Raw genomic sequence first — 5862 nt, 5'->3', positions numbered from 1 at the left:
AAATAGCTCTATTCACCATCTCTGTGAGATGAGTGTGTGAGGCTGGTGAAGGAAGGCTGCTCCCAGGGTGTTTGAAATGCTCACTGCTCATCTCTAGTAACCTGATCTATTTCTTCTTTTTTTTGTGGCACGAGGAGACTTTGAGAGAGAATATATCGAAACGTTTGCTTGCCATGATACCTGCCTTCTGCAGCTCTTGGGGAGTGTCATCTCAGGCCAAACTTCCCTCATAAAACCAAACTTTGCAAGAGCAGAAACATTGTGCAGGTAAAAACGTGCAGAGGAGTCCTTGGCTCGCTGTGAGCTCGGTGCAGGCTGGTGCAGTTAGCAGGGTACAGGCTCATGCAGTTAGCAGGAGGTACTGGCCATTTTCAAGGAATTGCATTGTTTATTTTTCTTGCTCGTTATCATGATTTTCATTAACAAAGACACACCCTGCCTGTACAAAGCCAGATCTTGGCTCTAAGCACATTCCAAGGCACTCTTGCCCTTTGCAGCGAGACGGTCTGTGTGGGCTGGGCACTCTCCCTTCTGAAAGGGTATCTGTTCACCACCCCACAAAAGGCAACACTTTCTGCATCTCTCTTCCCCTCCTCATTTCATAATGTGGTTTATACTGCTGGATTTACAAGTAGCACTTTGGGAGAGATTGACAAGAGTGCCTAGCAGTGGCCAGACTCCTCTGGTTGGGGTCCGAGTCAAATGCAGAGAACCCAGGGGGTTCCAGTGGGCTTTGTGTTGCCATGCTCTTCAGTTGCCATTTTCTGTTGCTTTTAAAATGTATAAGCAATTATTTAAGAGTTGTATGCCTGCAGCAAGGTGAGACAGACTTTGCTCTGTCTTATATATCTAATCTCTACATATGTCAAGAGCTGTGTGGGGTGGACCAAGGTTGAACATGGCACAGTCATTGGAATTCTATAAGGGAAGGTATGGTTATAAAACTTGAGGAACATCAGAGCAAACTTTTCCAGACCCAGCTGTTTCAAGGCATAAAACAGCAGGCTCTGATTTTTTGATGAGTGAAAACTGCAGAGTTTGTGCTCACACCAAGCTGAGCTCTAATTATTAAAGCACTGCTAGGTTCATTTTATCCGTGAGGGAAATGTGACTATAACAGAAATAAGGATTTCCCCAGGTCTTGCTAGAGTGAAAGTTGGCAAGCAAAGCCAAGAAGCAGGAGCCCAGTGACTGGGAGGGCTGGTGGCCACAGCACAGGGAATGTTGGCCAGTGGCTGTGCCAGGTGTTTCCAGCAAGGCCAGGCAGAGATCTGCTGCAGGTGGCTGTGGGCACTTGGCGTGGCTGGAGGCAGAGAGTCCCCTTTGTGAGTCCTGGACCTTTTTTGGTGCTAAGAGGAGAGGTTCTCCCCTGGCTTCCCAGGGGATGGGCTGTTGATCAGCTGAGCTCTGTAGACAGAGCCAAGACAGGGTGCCTCACGAGCATCAGAAAATTGGGTAACTCCTGCCTGAGTTCTGCCAGGGTATCCCAGAACAGGGTGGTTTCCCTTTCCAGCCCTGTGACACAAGGTCATGAGCAAATGTCTCAGAATGGTGAGTAGTAGACCAGAGCAGCGTGTGATACAAGAAGTAGACATTACTGATGACTTTACTAAACAGCCTTGGTCCACACCCAAACATCCTCACCCCTTGGATTTTTGGGTACCAAAGTACTTCTATGGGCAAGCTCGTGGGTTTGATCCACTGCCTCCTCTAGGGAGTTACTTCAGAGTTTGTTCCTTATAGTAATAAAGGCAGCTCAGAGGGGACCTTATCACCATGTTCCAGTACTTAAAGGGTGGCTACAAAGAAGATGGAGACTCCCTTTTTCTAAGGGAAGGGGTAATGAGCACAAGTTACTCCTGGGGAGAGTCTTGGGATGCAAGAAGATTTTTCACAATGAGAACAGAGATTGGCATAATCTCCCCAGGGCAGTGGTGGAGTCCCTAATACTGGACACTCTGAAGATCCAGCTGGACAGGGTGCTGGGCCATCTTGTCTAGACTGTGCTTTTCCCCTGAAAGATTGGACCAGATGATCCTTGAGGTCCCTTCCAACCTGGTATTCTATGATTCTGTGATTAGTAAGTGTCTAGTTTCTAATGAGACTGTATTACTTGATTTGCAGGTGGTAGTGCTACGACCTGTGACTGATTTCTACTCATAGACAAACTTCTGTTCTTGTCTGCTCCTTTTCCTCTAACACCTCTCTGTCCACTTTCTGCTCACATGTCCCACCAGCCCCACACACCTCCCTGCGTGGTGCCCAGGGGCTGTGGAGGTCCCACACACACCCACCCCTTGGGTGGTACTCAGCTGCCAGGCTGGGAGCCCCGTGTGGGCACAGAGCTGCCATACCTGCCTGAATTCCACACCAAGTGTGACGAGCAGCTCCTTCCCTTGTCCAGGTGCAGAGCAGCCCAGCATCCAGCCTGGGCTCTGCCCCTCCTGCCACCACCACGCTTGGCTTCCCACCCTCGGCGCGGCGTTGGCACCACCCCCATGCCAGGGGGGGCTGTATTCCTCCGTGGCACTGTTGTGGCCTGTGTCACCCTAACTGCTGGTGTGCAGAGGGCTCCTCAGCAGGGGCTGGCAGCTGCCTGTGGTGAGGATGCCAGGGAAACGCTGCCACGAGGGAGAAGTGGGGAGCAAACCAAAGGAGAAGCTGGGCAGGGGAACCTCGCGTCAGGGCCCCTGGGGGCTGGCTGGCAGGGGCAGGGCTGAGGGCTGGCTGGCTCCTGGCACTGCTCCTTTCCCTTCCTGTGATGCCCATGGATGACTTATGGCAAGATAACAGCTGCCGTTCAGGGTGGGACTGGAGAGGGGCTGATGGGCATGTAGAAGTGAAAAGATTTCCTAAGTCTAAACAGCATCCTATAGGAAAGCGTGGAGTCACAGAATCTCAGCATGGTGGGGTTGGCAGGGACCTCTGGAGAACTTCTCCTCCAACCCCCCTGCTCCAGCAGCTCACCCACAGCAGGGTGCCCAGGGTCACATCCAGGCAGGTTTGGGATCTCTCCAGAGCAGGAGACTCCACAGCCTCTCTGGGCAGCTGCTCCAGGCTCTGCCACCCTCACAGCAAAGAAGTTTCTCCTGCTGGTCAGGTGGAACCTCTTGGGTTCCAGTTTGTGCCCATGTCCTGTCACTGGCCAAGTCCAGGGAGTAGAGGTGTCATGGGACCATGAGGAAGAGGTAGGAGGAGAAAAATCAAGAGCTGAGCTGCACCCTGCTGAGCAGGGATATAGTTTGGGTGGTTTGGCTGGGAAGAGGGAGAGACGTGGAATCAGAGGAGGGCAGTGGCTTGGTCCCAGGACCCAGAGGCAGAAGAGGCTTTTCAGAAGCAGACTCTGTATTGTTTCTTTTGAAGAAATGAAAGAGAAAGAGTAGCCTGAGGTGCAGAATTTGAGATCTAGAGGTGCAGTATTGGATTTGGGGGGGTGCAAAGTTCACTTTGGCCATGTAACCTTGTTGTCTTTATCTTTGGGATAATTTAACTGAAAGGTCATATGATATTTGATCTCTTACTGCAGCAATTTCTTTCACTCCCAATATCATATTTATCCCCAAGTAGAAAAATGGCATGCTGTTCTCAACAAGCCAGGATTAGCCACGTGTCCTAATATACTTCAGCACTGGATAAATGTTGAACAGCAAATTGCTTTGAGGGATTAGTAGTCGGATAGCAAGCCTGTAGCTTTTAGGTGAGTTGTTTGAAATGGAGACTCTGGTCTCTGTCTGGCTCTTGGTGGACAAGTTTCCAGTGAGCCAGGCTGAGCAGATAAAGCTGCAAGCACAGGGACCAAGTCCCACCTTCTTAGCTCTGCTTATTCTCTCTGAACAGAAATGGAAGAATACTGGTGGAGTGGGGGAGCATAGGGTTGGCTTCACTTCTTTCACTGACCTCTGAGTAACAGAGGAGCTTGACAGCTCTGGGAATAAAGGGAGAATGTGGCACTTGGCAGCTGTGTTTTAAGGAAGAGACCTGGATTTTCACAGCAGCCCTCATGGAGAAGGAGGGAAAGAATGCCTGTTCAGGTTACTCTCACATCTTGGTGGATGCATATATTTAATTACACATTCAGACTAAGGCATATTAATAAAGAAAAAGTGTTAATTTATTTTGGAAATTTTTTTTTGGCTTCACTGAAAAACCTGATCTAGAAATGAGGTACAGAGCTCTTGAAAAGTGGCAACTTTCCTGGAAATTGAGGTTTTTATGTTGCTACCACCACAGTGGTATTTGAGGACCTGCTGTTGCAGAGAGGTAGAAAAAAGTAAAGCAGATGATGACATTTCTCTTTCCTTCTGTCCCTCACAGCCCTAACACACATGCACACAGTCTGGATTTAGTTCAACACACAAGGCTCCTTTCAACTTCCTTATTATCCCCAAACGAAAACTTGCCCAGCAGAAATTCCTCTTCCTGTGCACAGCACCAGGCACCTTCTTTCCACTTAGTGAGGAATTTATAGAACTTGTGACAAAGAGTTAAAGGTCTTTGCTGATAGAGGTGGAGAAAAGAGATTCCAGAAGCAGAACTGTAGAAGAAACTACTCTCTCATACCATAAAGACATTTTACTCTGAGTTATCTCCAGTACTACCTAATAGGTCTCCAAGACTTTCAGCAAATGATGACCTCTAATGTAAGATCTGTGACTGCCAGGAAGTCTTTGGAGCTGGGTGGTATCTGCAGCAAGCTGGCAGATAAAGAACAAAGAGTGTGACCACAGCAGGGAGAGCAGTGTGGCAGCCAGGAGCAGCAGCTGCCCCCGGCATCCTTCCAGCAGACGTTCTGCTCTCCAGCAAAAGTGAGTGTTCCAGAGGACTCCAGCAGATCTCCTTGCCCAGGGATCTGATTTTTGCAATGCTGGAAAGAAAATCCAGCACTTTGAAACTTGCCCATGTACTGTTCTTAAAGAATGAAGTTACCTTTTTATTTTTGGAAACGTGGCTTGAATATCTTTGGACTATTATATTGCAATGCAGATAATCCCACTCCTTTGATGCATAAGATCTTGAGATTTGTAGCATCAAAATTTCATTGCCATTTGGAGTTGGACACTGCAGAGGAGAGGGGCACTGCAGGTACTTGCTCTCATTGTCCAACAGGTTGTTTTTAAGCAAGGGCTAAGGTTGTAAAAGAGCAGACATCCAAATTCATCAGTGATCTGCATTTCACACGGGACCTGCTGTTCACAAGGTTCTGAAAAGTGGTATCTGAAAGATCCTGACCTCCTTTACAGGCTCCTTGCAGGAGTCTTGGTTCATTAAACTCCACTGAAAAGCCTAAACAACCTTTTTCCTGGTTTGCTATTTAAATTAGGCCACTATTCCTTCCAGATACCAGACTCCCCAGTGGATCTGGGAAAAGCTGCTGTGCAGAAAGCTGCAGCGATAATGAGCAGAAATGATTTGAAAGTAAGTTAATTGGCAAACTTAACCTATATTCTTTTTAATGCTCAGACATCTTTTTCACCTGCAGAAATGCATTTAGTGGCTTGACAGTCTCAAGGAAGCTTGGTTATAATTGTCACTTTACAGAAGGAACTTTCAGCATCTGATGGAAAATGCAAGCTGAAATGTGGTTTGCCTGCAAAAGCTTCTGTAACCCTGTGGATTTTATGTGGTTTTATCACATGATGCTTGCCTAGCCTAGGACATTGTTGTTTGTGTCAGAGATAAAATGCAATTCTAGTTCACGAGTTCCTGCTGCAGTCATATGATGATCATTCACATGTTCCAGCCATTGTGCACTGTGCCCAAGCCACAGACACTCACCATTAGCAAATCGACACGTTGCGTGAAGTCAACGTCCTCGCCGCGATGTGGTAAGGAGAGGATGCAACCAGGGGAGGCTGCTGTGCC

The sequence above is a fragment of the Merops nubicus genome, unplaced genomic scaffold (genome assembly GCF_000691845.1).
Source record: "Merops nubicus isolate BGI_N331 unplaced genomic scaffold, ASM69184v1 scaffold17667, whole genome shotgun sequence".
NCBI classification, from domain to species: domain Eukaryota; kingdom Metazoa; phylum Chordata; class Aves; order Coraciiformes; family Meropidae; genus Merops; species Merops nubicus.
Note: the sequence above shows the minus strand (reverse complement) of the source record.